The 17922-nt window shown below is 37.1% G+C and overlaps 1 protein-coding gene across 1 annotated transcript in view; it reads left to right on the top strand.

The window, feature by feature from the left end:
* Positions 1 to 17922, top strand: part of AK5 (adenylate kinase 5) — a 531421-nt gene that overhangs the window by 269020 nt on the left and 244479 nt on the right. The gene's annotated exons all lie outside the window — the stretch shown is intronic.

The raw sequence follows: 17922 nt of genomic DNA, 5'->3' as shown, positions 1-17922 counted from the left end.
ATCCCCACAATGTGTCTGCTCCTTTTACACTACTCTACAGATTCCACCTTTTCATGACATGTATTACTCTCAGCCCAGTGTTCTCCTCTTGCTTTGGGAAAATCTGCTGTGTTTACTTCTCCAAAATGCTTAAGAGCATCAGTGACAATGTGTAGATTAAGGTATACGTGATTCAAGCCATAGTCTTTTCAAGTATTTGCTATGTATATGAGTTGCAGGCAACTCAACGACCCATAACTACAACAACAATCTGAAAGACAATAAATAAGGATGACAGAGGAAGAATTGATGCCTTTGAGTTGTACTAGAGAAGAGTACTGAATATCCCATGGTCTTCCAAAAGAACAGACAAGTCAGAAAGTGCAGCTAGGGTGTTCCTCAGTGGCAATGATGGTGGAGATTCATGTCACAAACTCTGGACGTGTTGTTAGGACGAGCCAGTGCTTGGAAAAAGACCTCATGCTTAGAAAAGTAATGGGTCAGATAAGGAAAGGAAAACCAAAGACAATGGATTAGCACAATTATTGTATCAGTGAAATAAAATTTGTTGGAGATAATGAGGATGACAGAAGATAGAGCAAAGTTCAGATACATTATTCACAGGATCTCAATGAATCATAGTTAACTCAGTGGCACTTAATAACAACAATGTTCTTCAGATACATCAATAGTGTGAGATGTTTTGCAGGTTCATTATTATTATTCTTTGGTATTGCATAGGTTAAAACTTAGGTTGCTTTATCTTTTTGCTGCTATGAATAATGCTGTGATGAACATAAATGTGTGTATATGTATTTATAGCACAGCTCTTATTTCTGTAGGATATATACCTAAAAGTAGGTTTCATGCATCATATGGTATTTTTGCTTACAGTTTTTAAAGGAAGCACCATAATGTTTTCCAGATTGTTCATATCATTTTACTATCCCTTTAGTAATGTGTAAGAGTTTCAATCTCCCAACACACTTATCAGGAAGCTGTGTTATTTTGCTATTGCTAATGTGAGAGGACATCTCGTTTTTATCTTAATTTCTCTCCTGGTTAAGGCACATGAATGTCCATTTATACATTTATTGGCTGCATGAATATCTATTTTGGTGAAGGGTCTGTTTGTGTCCTTTCGCCATTTATTTTTTAGATGAGATTGTTAGTATTTTTGTTGTTGAGGTATTGACATTTCAATACAATTTTCACACACACAAAATTTTCTTTATAAATGTAATAAAAACCTATAGACTAAAGGAAAAGGAAAGCTTTTCTAAAGGAGGATGAAACAAGTAAAATTAATGTTTGAAACATATTTTTAATGTCCATATGTAAGAAATAATAAATACAAGCTCCATTGCCACTGAGTTGATCTTCCATTTGGTTTCCAAGGTTGTTAATCTTTATGGAAGGAGACTGTCTATCATTTTCCTGCAGAGTGCTAGTAGATTTAAGTCACTAACCTTAAACATGTTACACACACACCAGGAATGTCCATAATAAATACCTAAATTCTCATCATTTGGCTGATTGGAAGCATCATGATACATGGTGAAGAGAATTGTTAACAGCTTTAGTTTGCTTGGCTCCACAATCAACACTCTTGGTACCAGAAGCCAGGAAATAAGAAGATGACTGAAAGGTGGACTCAGAAAGTCTGAAGTCTGCTGTCGGACTTCTCCAGGGTACTAAAGAGAAACAATGTTAGTCTGTAGACTGAGGCGAACCTGATCCAGGCCACAGTCTTTGCAATTATTTGTTATGTGTCAGAAAACTGGACAATGACTAGGGATAATAGAAGCAGAATTTATGTCTTTGAGCTGTGGTGCTGGAGAAGGGTATTGAGTACACTGTGGACTTCAAGGAGAACAAACAGGTTAGCATAGAGAGGGTGAAAGTAGGCTTCTCCTTGGAGACAAGGATTCTGAAACTTTGGTATGCTTCGGGCATATTCCAAAGATGGACTAGTCTTTGGAGAAACCATCATGCTTGGAAGGGTTGTGGGACAATGCAAGAGAGAAAGACCCTCAATGAAATGGATTGACTCAGTGACTGAGATAATAAGAGTAGGTACATCAGAGACAATAAGGTTGGCACAGAATAGCGCAGGGTTTAGGGCTGTTGTACATAGGGTCACTATGAGTTGCAAGTGACTCAACAGCACATAACAACACATTACCAGAGTTGACTCACCTATTCACATGATAATATCATTTTAAACAAATTTAAAAAAATATGTCAATGTGGGTTTTTTTTTGGGGGGGGTATTTCTTCTGGTTCTTTCATTGAACCAAAGCATTTTGTTTTGAGGGGTTCTAATCATTTATTTTATCTTCTGTTGCTTGTGAATTTTTAGTTATATTTGACAGACTATATATATCACAAATTGCATTTCTTAAGTTTTCATCTTAGGAGCTTTAGTGTAATACGTAACATGTTGGACTGCTAACTGAAATGCGATTTGAATCCACCAAGCATTCAGTGAACAATAGATAGGCAGTCTCCTCTCAGAAAGATTTACAATCTTAGAAACTCACTGGAGGATTGCTACAAGTTAGAATCACTTCAATAACATCGAAACTGGTTTGTTAGATTAAGTAGGTAGTATGTTTCTAGAAGTTTGTTCATTTCTTCTAGATTTTCAAATGTATTAGAGTACTATTCTTCATTCTGTTCTCTTATCCTTTTTGTTTTACTTGGTTCTGTTGAAGTGTCACATATCGCATTTGTTATTTGTATCTACTCTCTTTTCTTTTGTGAATTTAGCCAGACTTTGTCAATTATATTAATTTTTTCAAAGAATCAACTTCTAGTTTTATTTATTCTTTCTGTTATTTTTTGTGTACTATGTTTTGTTTCACTGTAATCTTTTTCATTTCCTTCCTTATGATTGTCATGGACTTCTTTTGCTCCTCTTTCTCAATTTGCTGATGTTTTAAAGATAAGGTGTTGATTTGGGCTCTTTTATGCTGTGTGATATATGCATTTATTGGCATAATTTTACCTTTGCTGCTTCCCAAAACTTTTGTTATCTTTTGATCCTTACTTGATTTTAATAATTTTTCTTATTTTGTTTGTTATTTCCTCAGTTATCTGATATTTTTAAGTAAAGTATTATTTCATTTCCATTGTTGTTGTTATGTGTCATTGAGTTGCTTGAATTCATAGTAACCCTGTGTATAACAGCCCTAAACCCTTCTCTATCTTGTGCCAACCTTATCTATCTCTGACACACCACTCCCATTATCTCAGTTACTAAATCAATCCATCCCATCAAGGGTCTTCCTCTCTTGCACTATCATCCCTCCACCCTTCCAAACATGATGTTCCTCTCCAAAGACTTACAACATGCCCAAAATACGTCAGATGAAGTTTCAGAATCCTTGCCTCCAAGGAGCAGCCTGATCTCACCCTCTCTATGACTAACCTGGTTTTGGTTGGTTTGTTTTTGTTTTTGTTTTCCTGGCAGTCCATGATATATTCAATACTCTTCTACAGCACCACAGCTCAAAGGCATCAGTTCTCCTCTAATCATCCCTAGTCATATCCACCTTTCTGACACATAGCAAATAATTGTAAATACCATGGCCTGGATCAGACGTACCTTAGCCTCCAGACTGACATTGTTTCTCTTCAGCACTCTGGAGAGGTCCCTAACAGCAGACTCTCTGAGTACAGTTTGTTTTTTTAGTTCCTGACTGCTGGTACCAAGAGTGTTGGTTGTAGAGCCCAGCAAACTGAAGCTGTCAACAATCTCAATCTCTTCATCAAGTATCATGATGCTGCTAAATTGGCCTAGTGATCAGAATCTTTGTTTTCTTGATGTTGAGCCTCAATCCATATTTAAGGTTGCAGTCCTTGACTTGCTGCAACAAGTACTTCAGGTCCTCCTCAGTTTTATTCCATTTTCATATACTTTATTTCCTAATGTGATCTGAGAAGTTGTGTTGTTTTGGTGTGTTTAGGTATACTGAACCTGTTTTGTGTCCTCAATATTTAAGAATATTGTCTACTCAGAAAATGACTCATGCGCATTGGGAAAGAATGTGTGCTGTTCTGTTTTTGGATGGAGTGTGCTATATTGTCTGTGAGATCAAGTTTGTCAGTTATGCTATCTACATCCTATATATTGATCTACTAGCTTTAATAGATTTTTTGTTGGTGTTGAGTCCTTGAGGTTTTCTGTGTACACTATCATATCTTTGGCATAGAGCAACAGTTTAACCATCTCTTTGCTGATCAGGATGCCTTTATTTCCTTCTCTTGTCATATTGCCCTAGCAAGTACTTCCAATATAATATTGAATAGCAGTGGTGACAGTGAACATTTTGGTGAATTTCTTTCTAGTTCTGAGCTTCATCAAAAGTGATGTATTAGTTTCATACAACTATTATGGAGTTGCCTATTCCTCTTATTTTATGTGTATTGGAACTCTTTCACTGATCGTGAATTTTTTATGGTTAAGTTCTTTTGTTGAATTTGACATCTTAATTATTATTTAGTGTTCTTCCATTTTTACTGGGTTTTTTGGATTAAAATCCATTTTATCAGTATTTAATATCACTGCTCTTACTCTTTTTAGGTTTCTGTTTGATCTTTTTCCCCATCCCTTAACTTTACCTTCTTTTTATCTTTTCATCTAAGATGTGTCTCTTGTAAGCAGCATCTTGATGAATCATGTTTTCTTATCCATCCTGATATTCTGTCTCTTGATTGGTACATTGAATTTATTTACATTCAGTCTAATTATTGATAGATGCAAATTTACTGCACAAAATCTCCTTGCATAGTTTTTGTGGTGCTGATAGTTTCTTCATTCAGTATGCTTTTCTCTGCTAAGTTTCTTTTGCTTATGGATTTGTTGTCATTTCCTTTATTGCTGTTAATTTTTGTGTTTGTTGTTGTTACATGCTGTCAAGTCACCTGCAACTCATAGTGACCCTATGTACAACATCTCTACCCTGTGCCAATTTCCTTGTCTCTGACACACCTACCCTCATTACCCCATTCACTGATTCAATCCATCTCATCGAGGGTCTTCCTCTTCTGTGCTGTTGCTCTACCCTTCCAAGCATGATGTCCCTCTCCAAGGACTGGTCCCTCCTTGCAACATGTCTAAAGTATATTGGATGAAGCTTCAGAATACTTGCCTCTAAGGAGCAGCCTGGTTTCACCTTCTCTAGGACAAATGTGTTTTTTCTCTTAGCAGTCCATGGTATATTCAACACTCTTCTCTAGCACCACAGCTCAAAGGCATGAATTTTCCTTCTGTCCTCCCTAGTCATTGTCTGGCTCTCTGATGTATAGCAAGAGATCGCAAAGACCCTGTATCAAGCACACTTTAGTCTCCAGACTGACATCGTTGCTCTTCAGTACTTTTGAGAGGTCTCTGACAGCAGAGTTTCCAAATGCAATACGTCTTTTAATTTCCTGGCTGCCGGTACCAAGAGTGTTGATTGTGGAGTCAAGCAAACTAAAGCTGTTAACAATAACTATCTATCATGATGCTTCCAATCAGCCCAATGATGAGAATATTTGTTTTCTTGATACTGAGCTTCAATCACTGAGTATTTTTTTTATTTCCTTAGTACCTTAGAGATGTGGCTTATTAATTTTCTTTGTGATTACTCTGGAGTTAACCTTTCTTAATTCCAAATCAAAATAAGAAAATGTCAAGGTTTTTTCAAAATACTTTTGTTCTTCTTTGTTGTCATAAGCAAAAGCTAACACGAGTTAATCTTCCTTTTGCATATCTGGAGTGCTTGGCACAATGCCTGGCACCAAGTGAATGCTCAATAAATCTTTTTTGAATTAAATTGTTTCATGTTCCCAGGGATGCCAAAAAAAAAATTGTTTCATGTAAGTAGCATAAAAATTCATGTAAGATTAACAATGATATTAGAAAAATTTATTTACGTGGCAGAATCCATATGTCCACCTGTTTCTTAGACTCATATCTATTTCTTAGTTTACTTTTTGAGTGAGATGCAATACATCATCTAGTTGCTATTGTTTTGATAAAATGTTAAGTCCTTTACTGGTTTTTTTACATAGCGGTTTATTTTGGTTATATCCATTAAGAAATATGTGTCTTTCATGTACTTTCTGGAGCAACATCATTTTAAAAGTGTTCAATCTCAATGTTTACAGTTCATTAGAGTTTCATAAGGCTGATCTGAACAGTGCCCAAACCTAGGTCTGTATCTGAAACTGAAAAAAATTGTTAATAAGCTACTACAGTCACCTGATTTTAAGCTCAAGAATTGTCCCAGACCTTGCTTTCCACCACCACCGCCTACTTGGATTCTTTATTTTGCCCTTTCTCTCTCATCAGCAACTTCTTGAATAACTTAGGACATATGTTCTCCCTTCTTCTTGTAGATGGTCTAGCTTTATATCTGTTATCCCTCTATGAGATAACCAGAGCCAGGAGCCCTGGAAGCGCTCACTCAGTGTAAGGGGCCAGGGAACTGAAGCTCCAGCTGAGATGTGCCCAAATGCTGCTGAATGAGGCCTCATACTTGTGGGAGCAAGTGAGTCTATCCCTGGGACAGACCAGAGTAGTTTCTAAAGTAAGTGCCAGGTTAGAGACTATCCCATAGCAGAAATCTATTTTCCAAACCCAGCAGGCTCTTGAAAAGTATCTAAACCTGCTTTTCTTTTGATTCCTGAAGGCATTAAACCATGATGAGGAAATAACTTAAACAGTGGTAGATGGCTTTAATCTTCTCATAAACTAAAGGGCAGGGTTGCTTGCAGAGAGAAATTTGAAAAGGCTGCTACAGAGAGTACACTACAGTTACCAATAGACAAAAAGGGTTACAAAGTATTAACCAGTTTTCTGTGAAATATGACAGCTTTAAGCTAAAGATTTCCAGAGAAAACACCCACATTCGTTTCTTATGATCAACTTTGCCTCTCCCTTTTCCTGGCCAGCCTAGAGAGATTCTCATGTAACAGCCTGACAGGGTAAGTGCATCACACAGAGAAATAAAATCACTTATTATGGTCCTCAAATGAAGACTAACATGAAAACTGTTGTTGTTGTTATTGTTGGTAGGTGTCACTGAGTCAACTATAACTCACAGTGACCCAATGAGCAATAGCTCTGAACCCTACCTTATCCTGGGCCATCCTCACTATCTGATATGCTTGAGTCAATTGTTACCATCACTGAGTTAATCCATCTTGTGGAAGACCTTTTTCTCTTTTTCTGACCCTCCACTTTCCCCAGCTTACCTTCTTCTAAGGACAGGCCTCTCCTGACAAAATGCCCAAAGCCTTTGAGGTGAAGTTTCATTATCCTTTCTTCTAAGGAGCACCCTGATTGCTCTTCCTCCAAGGCAGACTTGTTCTGTTGGTAATCCATGGGATATTTAGTACTCTTCTCCAACACCACAATTCAAAGGCATCAGTTGTTTTTCTGTCATTCTTATTCACTGTCCAACATTCAGAAGTATAGGAAGTAGTTGAAAACACTATGGTTTGCATCAGGAATACCTTAGCCTTTGTTCAGGTTGTTGTTTTTGTTAAGGTGCCGTCAAGTCAAGTACAACTAATAGCCACCCTATCAACACTGGTCTGAACCCCGTCTTATCCTGTGCCATCCTCATAATCTCTGACACATTCAAATCCATTGTTGTTGTCACAGTCAACCTATCTGGTTGAGGGTCTTCCTCTCCTTCGTCACTCCTCCACCTTTCCAAGCATGATGATCCTCTCCAAGGAATAACCTCTCCTAACAACATGCCCAAGTACGTGGGATAAAGCTTCATCATCTACCTCCAAGGAACACTATGGCTGCACCTTCTCCAAGATATATATGTTTGTTCTTTTGACAGTCCATGGGATCTTCAGTACTCTTCTCCAACACTACCGCTCAAAGACAACAATTCTTCTTCTGTCATCCTTAGTCATTGTCCAGCTCTTAGATGCATCACTAGTAAAAAGGTCATGCCCTGAATCAGGTACACCTTAGTCTTTAAATGGATATTATTACTCCTCAATAATTTTGAGAGGAAACTGACTACAGATGTTTTCAGTGCATTATATCTCCTGACCTCCTGACTGCTGGTACTAAGTATATTCATTGCAGATACAAATAAAATAAAGTTGTTGACAGACTCAATTTCTCCATCCATCATGATGTTACCTGTTGGTCCAGTGGCTAAGATTTTTGTTTTCTTGACATTGAGATGCAAACTATATTGAAGGCTGAAATGTTTAGTCTTCTACAGCAAGTGCTTCAAGTACTTCTCACTCTCAGCAAGCAAAGTTGTGACATCTGTGGTCTCCAAATTTCTTAGCATAGATGAGTTGGGGTGAGCTGCATCTGTTTCTTAAAACACCACAATTGCTATACTGTCAACATCTAGATCCTTATTTTCCCCAATTCCTTAATGATGCCTGGCCTTCTTATTTCTCTGCCATTATTTTCTAAGAACTTGTCCTTCCTGGCAACATGTTCACAGTATGTGAGATGACGTTTCACCAACGTTGCCTCTTGGTGTCAATAGATGGTAACTTCACTGGTGCTTTATTCAGGCTTGTGTTGTTGAATATGGATACAGATTCTGAAGGATGTTATCTGAGATTTTGTAGTAAAAACCCTCATATTTTCTTGATATTGCTTATTTTTAAAGTTTTTATAACAGCATAAGCCAAAGTGTTATTATATTGCTAAGGTTTTCAGGGAAAAATTTTCTTAAAACATTTCCTAAATATTGCAGTGTTTTTCTCTGGAATCTCTTCATTGTGTTCAATTTTCTCAACAAAATTTTCCAGATGCTGTCACTAATCATAATACCTGGTGAAATATTTCATGCAGAAAGCTAAGAAGTTGTCTTTTACTCAAATTATCTAGAGCTTCAAAGTGTTCTGGAATCAACTTTTTCATACAATAATACATATGTTTTTATTTTTTTTATGTTTTGACTTTATTTTGTTATGAAAAAGTATGTTCTACACAGCTTGATTCTGAAGGGCCACAGAGGAATTATGTCCATTACCACATGGGATTGTCTAGAACTACTGAATTTACCAAAACAATCCCCAAAACTCTAGCTCTGGGAAAGTCTTCATACCGTGGGCCAAAAATTATTCCCCAAAGTCATCTTTAGCTTTGGTTAGGTAAATTATGACAAGAGCAAGTAATAATCTATGTGAATTCATAGTAGCAACAGTTTATGTGAAGCACAGATGAGAACATCCTTTTAAGCAGCAGAGTCTTAGTTAATGGTGATAGAATACTATAAGGGAGGTTTGATGGCACAATCTGTATGGAGTTGTGCTTCTATCCCAGCATTCTGAAATCCCATTGGATGGTCAGCTATGAGTTTATTCCAACTCAAGACAATGAGTTATACAAACAGAATCAGGTGAGGATCGTGACACATTGAGAAGTATGTAACCAATGTAACTGTGTACAAATAGTAAATGGACAAATGTTTGTCTGCACGGCTATTAAAAAAATACATTTTTAAGAGAAGAAGAGTCTTTAGAATATAAAAAGAAACAAACATGGGTTTTATTTTGTTTTCTTTCTCGCTCACACATACTCCATCTAACTCACTTGGGTACTTCTTTAATGAAGTTTAGAAACATAGCAACTGTCATTACTCCCTCACTCAGAACTAGATCTCATTCCAGTCACGATGAGTTTTCAGATTATTACAGTTTTAATTCAGCCTCCCATTTTTGTTAGAGCCCAGCAAAGACAATGGAAAAAATAACACCAACAAATCAATCTTTCAGAGTAAAGTCTCCAAACACATAACTGAGTAAAGGTGAGGGGCTAGTTCAATGCATGTTTAGGGATCTCCAGCAGCAGGCAATGAAAGCCACTGTGGAGAAAGTGCTTCACTGGAATCACTTGCATTGAACAAGGGAAACATAATAATTTTAAGAAGTTGGTTTAAGGCTCAGGGAATGATACTTATGGGATATATAAAGCTGAAGCAACATTAATAACAGAGCCAAATTATTTTCTCCTCCACTAATGAAAAAAAAGGGAGGTGGAGTGGGAAGACGGACATGGGTTTAATGAGATTTGGAATCTGCAAGAGTGAATAAACGAGTTTCGTCCTGACCTAGTCCATTTAGAACATGTTTTAGTCTTCCTGGCTAGAGTCCTGATGGTGCAGTGGTCAAAGGGCTTAGCTATTTAACTGAAAGGTCAGCAGTTTGAATTCATCATGTGTGGTGAATTTTATAACATTTACATGCATAGAAACACTGTGGGCCCATTCTGCTCTGTCCTCCAGTGTCACTATGATTTGGAATTGACTCATGGTTTAGATTTTTGTATTTAATTCCTGGTGTCTTCTTGTTTTTGTTGCCATGGAGTCAACTATGACTAACAGGAACCATATGAGCAACAGATCAGAACCTATTGTTACCGTCACTGACATCACATTACAGTCCATCTCGTTAAGGGTCGTCCTCCTTTTTTGTTGACCATCCGTCTTTCTCAGCATGTTATCTTTTTCTAAAGACTGACTGCTCCTAATAACATGTTCAAAGTACATGAGACCAACTTTCTCCCTCTTTTTTTTCATATTTTCCCTTTTATACTGTAGTTGTTTTTTAGCAAACTAAGTTTGCAAAAGTTTCTTCAATATTAAGACTAAACACTTTAGAGTAATATTTTCCTAATTTTTGAATGGCATTTTAAAATTTTCTATTAAAGCTGGTGTTCCATCTCCCTCTTTTGCCTCTTAAGAGCACCCTTAATAGCAGAAGTAAAACATGCAAAGTCCTGTCTCTATTGTGAAGATTTAAGCAGCTAGTTGCTTGAAAATCAAAGCCTAAAGAAAAACAAAATCTCATTTTTGCCATGAAAAGTACAAGCCATCACTGTTTTCTCTTTATATAATGTGTTCTTCTACTCTCTCTACTGCTATTTCTACTCCTACTCCAGATATATTTTGTATGCATTGGAAAGCGGTTACATTTGTTATTCAAATTAAAGAATGTTTGGAAGTGAACTAGGGAATTGGCAAGAATTTCATTTGAAATTTCTAATTGACCTCCCCAGCCCTCTTACATTAAATGACATCAAGCAGATTATGAAGAGCACATCCTTGGAGAATTCTTTCCTTTCAAATAAGAAATCATTTTTTATAAAATAGTTTGACATTAAGCAAGAGTCATTTAAATGATTAATACTCATCTGATCATAGAATTTGAGAGTAGGGCTCAACCTTAGGTGTTATCTGGTCTAGAGTCTTACAATTATGTCTCCCCTTTGAAGCTTTTTCTGACTCATAATATGTAAATAAACTTTGCCCCCCAGAAACCCTAATCCTACTTTACCCGTGTTACTTATACAGCCTTCTTCCTTCTGTTAGACTTTGTCTTTCGATGTTAGCCCAGATTCTTAGAATTCAAAAGGGTTTTCTTTAAAAAAAAAACCCTAACAAACAAACAAAAAACCCACACCAAACAGCACATTTTTGCTTAGGTTTTAAAACATTATTTAGAACACCAAAAGCCAAGAATATTTTTATGCATGTTAGTTTCGCAATTTTAGCACTCTCAATGTTTTTGACCAAATAATTATTTGTTGGGGTTTGAGGAGGTAAGGACAGCAGGCCTGTATATTTAACAGTAGGCCTGGACAGTAGTCTCTCCTCTCCCGCATCAAATATGACAATCAAAATATATTTTCCCATGTTGTCAGGGTTTTGTTTTTTGTTTTTTTGTGGGCTTTTTTAGGAGCAAAATCACCTCTGGTTGAAAAAATGCTAGTGTATGTGGTTTGTGCAGAAATAAATAATGAATGTTTGAAATCTAGTTCTCCCTTTACCAAGTGTAGACTCTCTCTAACACTGTGACCATTTTCCAAAATCTTTACCAACTAAGTGACAATTATTCTGATTATACTCAATTGGAATGCTCTTCAGGGCCCTCATGGCATTTGCTTAAGGAAATGGAGAAAAGAGTTCCATGCTAATCCTGCAATTGTGGACTTGAGAACCTACCAACAAATGAGAACGTCTGGATTGAATCCCATGGTCTTAATGAGAAAATAAATTGACTTTCTCAGCTGGGTAGAGTAGAGGGACAGCGCAGGAGGGGAAGACCCTCTATGAAGTGGATTGATTCAGTAACTGGCGTAATCGGGATGGGTGTGTCAGAGGCAATGTGATTGGCACAGGATAAAACAGGGTTTAGGGCTGTTGTACATAGGGTCGCTATGAGTCGCAAATGACTCGATGGCACATAACAACAACAACAACAACAACAGCATCTCCCAGGGTTGAGTCTGCTATGTGGATGTCATTTTCATCCTAAGTCTGTGTTTATCTGTCCAGAAGTTTGTGTGGTAACTTAGAGTCCACTTAACACAGAATACTAACTAAATAAACTTATTGAAATCATGGTTGGTATTTTATCTAATGCCTTTTGGGTTGGACAATCAGATAAATTTTTTCTGTGCTGCAACTAAAAATATACTTTGTCAAGTTAGTTGGAAAATATAAAATGTCATAGAAAGTCTCAAAAATCTTTTTTTAAAACTTTATACTGATTTCTTTACAAAGTGTGAATACATTGTTTCCCTCCAATCAAATTGTACAACCCTGTGATTAACACCCCACCCCGTTCCCCACCCATCCTCACCCCTCTATTTCCACTCTCCTCATACTTGTTCTGCATTAATGTTTTTATATAGTATTTGTTCTTGTAGGACTGAGTTAGTTCATTCGGGAAAATGCTCTCCATTCCCTCCCAAGTTAGCATTATTCACCATCACAAAACATGGAAGCAGCCCAGATGCCCAACCACAAACAAATAGATTGAAAAGTTGTGGTGCATTCATACACGGCACGCAGGAATAATTATATTGAAAGTCCAAAAGGTCTTATGTATTTCTGACCCCAACCCCTAAGATTAAAAAGTAAAGCAAAACCAAAAATGCCCTGCAGTCCTAGGTACTCACAGAAAGATTAATAAAAGAGGGAGGGAAGAATCAATGTCTTTGAGTTGTGGTGCTAGAGAAGAGCATTGAACATACCATTGAACTGCCAAGAGAACAAACAGAGTTATCTTGCTTGCTCCTTGGAGGCGAGGATTTTGAGGCTCCATCTCACATACTTAGGGCATGTTGTCAGGAAGGACCAGTCCTTGGAGAAGGACATCACGCTTGAAGGACTGGAGGGAGAGTGCAAGAGAGGGAAACCCTGGATGAGATGGATTGACACAGTAATTGGGTTAATGGTGGTAGGTGGTGTGTCAGAGGCAGTGAAATTGGCTCAGGATAAAGCAGGGTTCACAGCTATTGTACATAGGGTCGCTATGAGTCGCAGTTGACACAGTGGCAGATAACAACACCACCAGCAGCAACATTTGAGAGCAGGCGCTATGCTCATGTGTTAAAGACATTCTTTTTATTTCTCACAACACTCCTTTAAGAAAGGTATTATCCGCAACAGGGCAAAAAGGAAAGCTACAGACTGGGAAAGAATATTTGGTAATAACAAATCTTATAAGGGACTTATATCTAGAATTTATAGAATACTCAAGTACCACAACAAGATAAAAATAAACAATGCAGTCACAATATGGGCACAGGATATGAACAGACACTGCACCAAAAAAGTCATTCAGATGGCAAACAAACACATGAAGAAATGTTCAAAATTCCTAGCTCTGAGAGAAAAGCAAATCAAAACAACTATGAGATATCATCTCACCCCAGTAAGAATAGCAAAATTCAACAAAGCAACAAACAACAAATGCTGGCGAGGTTGTGGAGAAACAGGAACCCTTATTCACTGTTGGTGGGAGTGTAAAATGGTGCAACCACTATGGAAGGCAGAATGGCGTTTTCTCAAAAAGCTGCAAATAGAAATACCATTTGACCCAGCAATTCCACTACTGGGAATGTATCCTAAAGAAATCAGAACTGCCACATGAGCAGATATATGCACACCCACGTTTACTGCCACATTGTTCTTAATAGCAAAGAGATGGAAACAACCTAAGTGTCCATCAACGAATGAATGGATAGAGAAGCTCTGGTATATTCAAACAATGGAATACTTTGAAGCACTGAAAACCAAAAAACTCATGAAATATTACATAAAATGGGTGACTCTGGAGGACATTATGCTGAGTGAATTATCTCAGCACAAAAGGATAAAAGCAGCGTAATTCCACTGTTATAAAACAGGACTAATATCAGGGTTGGGGAAAACTAAAAAAGAGAAATGAAACAGATAAGGGAAAGAACTGCTTGAAAAGAATATATGATTAGGTATTAATATACATGACAATAGTTCAGAATAAGAGCTGCATAGTAAAGTGAACTGTGGTGGGGTGGGGAATTGAACAACAATAAAAGAATTTTTTTTTCAAAGAGAAAAGCAAACTGGGGGGAGGTGGGCAGGGAGGGAAATGTGCAACAATGAATGAATGGAAATCCAAGTTCTCTATAAACTTTCATTAAAATCTCAATTAAAAAAGTTATTATCATCTCCATTTTATAGAAAAGAAGAAATAAGCTGTTCAAAGTCAAACATCTGCTAAAGTAGGGAAGTAGAAATTCAAGTCAAACACCATCTGAGTTTTAAACCCTGTGCGCTCAATTTATAGGCCTCCGAGACCCACCCTCATGTGCCTTGCTAAGGCTTCAGCTGGTTGTAGCATGAAATACATGGTCATCACTGTCCTGTCATGGCATCTACAACATTGTTATTGTGCCCACCCAGTTTCTTCAGCACAACCTCTATCATACCACTGCAAAGCCAGTAGGCAGGTCTAAGCTAACCAAATCTATTTAGGCTCTAACTGCTTGTGGCACTCACTTCTAGATTCACATGATAACCTGAGTCTTAGGGCATGGCATCTGTCTTCCTTGTACCTATTGGGATTTTTTGAGCCTCTTCAGTAAAACAAAAGACAGAAAGTCAAACAGTCACCAGATAAATGCCTCTCTTCATTCCTCTGGTGTCCTGAAATCTCTTTTCATTCACAAGACACTGGGTAAAGTGTACAGAAGTGTCCTGCCCTAAACTCAGAAACTCAAGTCATTACTGTCAAGTGGGAACCAACTCATAGCTGATCCTCCAACATGTTTTGGGGATTTGTAAATTGCGTGGGAGGAAATTGCATATCTTAGTCCTGTGAAACTGGGATTCAAACCACCATCTTTCTCCCATGGATTCAAGCCACCAGAGAGATAGTACCTTTGGGTTAGCAGTGCACATTCCTATGGACTATGTCCTCAGGCATAGACTACTGTCTTAAAGTGAAGATTAGCTTTAGACTAAGTGCTAAGGATGAAGTTGTGCTGGCCTAGTGGTAAGAAACTGTGCTGCAATCCTAAAGGCACACGGTTCAAACCCATCAGCTGCTCTGTAAGAGGAAGATGGGCAATGTCCTCCTGTGCAATTAACTGCTTCTGAAAGCCTGTTGAAGGTCAACTATGGGTTGGTTCTGACTCAACAGCACACACAGCAACAAGTACTAAGGAGCCCTGGTTGCATAGTGCATAGTGTATCAGGTGGCTACCAAAATGTGAGCGGTTTGAATACGCCCTGCAGGAGAAAGATGGACAGTCTCTTCCAGTAAAGATTTACAGTCTCAGAAACCTGATGGAGGGTCACTATGAGTCAGAATTAACTTGATGAGTGAATTTGGATTTGTTTTGGTTTTTAAATTAAGTGCTACTCTGGTCCACTGAGATCTTAAAAGTACGATATAAAGGAATAAAACTGTAAGTTAACTAAACTGTATTCCAGAACAAATATTTATGTTTTTGCCATTAGTTGCTGCTGTCCAGCACTAACTCCTAGAAAGTGATCTTGTGCACAACAGAGTGAGACCTCGCCTGATTCTGCACCATCCTTACCCACTCCACTGTGTTGAAGCTCATGTCAACTGTCACTGTGTCAATCTATCCCATGCAGGGCCTTCGTCTCTCTTGCTGACACTCTATTTTTATCAAACATGATGACCTTCTCCAGGGCATGTCCAAAATTTGTGAGATAAAGTCTCACCAACCTTGCTTCTAAGAAGTACTCTAGCCACACTTCTTCCAGTATATATTTGTGTATTCTTTTGGCAGTCGATAGTATGTTCCATATGCTTTGCCAAAACCACAATTCATAGTCATCAGTTCTTCAGTCTTCTTTATTCATTGTCTTTCATATGCATGTGAATCATGTTGAAAAATACAGCACAGAACAGGTGAACCTTAGTCTATGAAGTGACATCCTTGTTATTTAGCACTTAAAAGAGATTGGGCTTGGAAGGAGGAGTGGCATCCACTTCCATAATAGCTTTCCTCCGAAAACTCTATGAACCTCGAGAGAGGAAGAAAGGCACCTGAGTGTCCAGGACTCTCCTTCATAGGGTCTCTATGAATCGCCTGCGACTCAACGGCACTTAACAACAACAACAACAAAAGAGATTGGAAGCAGATTTTCAGAAGGCAATAAGCGATTTTGGTTTCTTCACTGTTACTTTTATGGAATTTAATTATGGGTCCAAGTAAAAGAAAATCCTTAACAATTTCCATCTTTTCTCCATTATCATGATGTTATTTATTGATCAAGTTGTGAAAAGTTTTAAAAATTTGTTTTTATTAAGTGTATTCCAGATTGAAGGCTATAGTTTTTGATCTTCTGCATTAAGTGCTTCAGATCCTCTTCACTCTGAGCTAGCAAAGCTGTATTTGCATAGCTCAAACTGGTGCTGAGTCATCCACAAATCCCAATGGCACTTACTTCATATAGTTTAGCTTCTTAGATTGTTTGTTCAACGTTCTGATTAAGTAAGTATAAAGAAAGGATATGACTCTGGTGTGCACATATCCTGATTTTAAACCATGAAGTATTCATTCTGTTCAAATGACTGATTCTTATTCCATGTGTAAATTTTGCATGGGCACAATTAAGTATTATAGAATTCCTATTCTTTACAATGCCATCCATAATTTATTATGATCCACACAGTCAAATGCCTTCGCACTGTGAACAAATGACAAGTAAATATATTTCAAGTGTTCACTTTTTCAGCCAAGATCTCTCTGTTTTAAATATTTAAAGAAATATTTAAATATTTACAAGAATACAAAAATACCTAGTACGTAACATGGAAGAAATGACAATAAAAAACTAACCAGACCTATAAAGAAATGAAGAATTACACCTACAAACAGTGGAGGGAGAGGGAGGAAGCAATCAGTATCACCTCAGAACTGACAGAAATATTCCAATTAACAGAGGTAGACATCATATGAATTATTGTAATTCCATCAGATATGTTAAAAAATCTGAAATATAGAATATTTTTTAAAAACTACATTTGAAAAATACCTGCCTAAAAAACGATAATGACTGAGATGAAAAAAAAAACACCCTGCCCAAGACAAGATTAACAATATATCCATCTAATGGAATATTACTCAGCAAGAAACAGGAATGAAGTACAATAATGTGGATGAGTCTCAAAATAATTTTGCTAAGTGAAAAAATTAATCTTAAAAAATATTGCATATTGTACAATTCTACTTATATAAAATTCTAGGAAAATGCCCACTAAACTATAGTTGCAGATAGCAGATCAGAAGTTACCTAGGGAGAGGGGCAAAAAGCAAGAATAACTAAGGTGTGTGATGAAATTTCAGAGGGAGTCATACATTGGTCTGCTATGTTGATAATAGTGATAGATCACAGAGGTATAGAATGTTAAAACTTACCAAATTCTTTATCTATCATATATGCAGCTGTGTATCAGTTCTAAGTTAATATTACTGTTTAAACAAGTAAAGAGAAAAATGTATTAAACAAGCCACTGGGAAATATGAGATTCATGTGCTTCATATTGTTTTAAAGATAAATAAAATGTGAATTTTAGGTAATGGTAATATACTATTTAATTTGCAATTTGAGTGGCTTCTATAATATAAATAGATAATAATTAATATAATAT

The sequence above is a fragment of the Elephantulus edwardii genome, unplaced genomic scaffold (genome assembly GCF_000299155.1).
Source record: "Elephantulus edwardii isolate Elephantulus edwardi_28Jun2011 unplaced genomic scaffold, EleEdw1.0 scaffold00069, whole genome shotgun sequence".
Lineage (NCBI taxonomy): Eukaryota > Metazoa > Chordata > Mammalia > Macroscelidea > Macroscelididae > Elephantulus > Elephantulus edwardii.
Note: the sequence above shows the minus strand (reverse complement) of the source record. Positions and strands in the feature narration are given on the sequence as shown.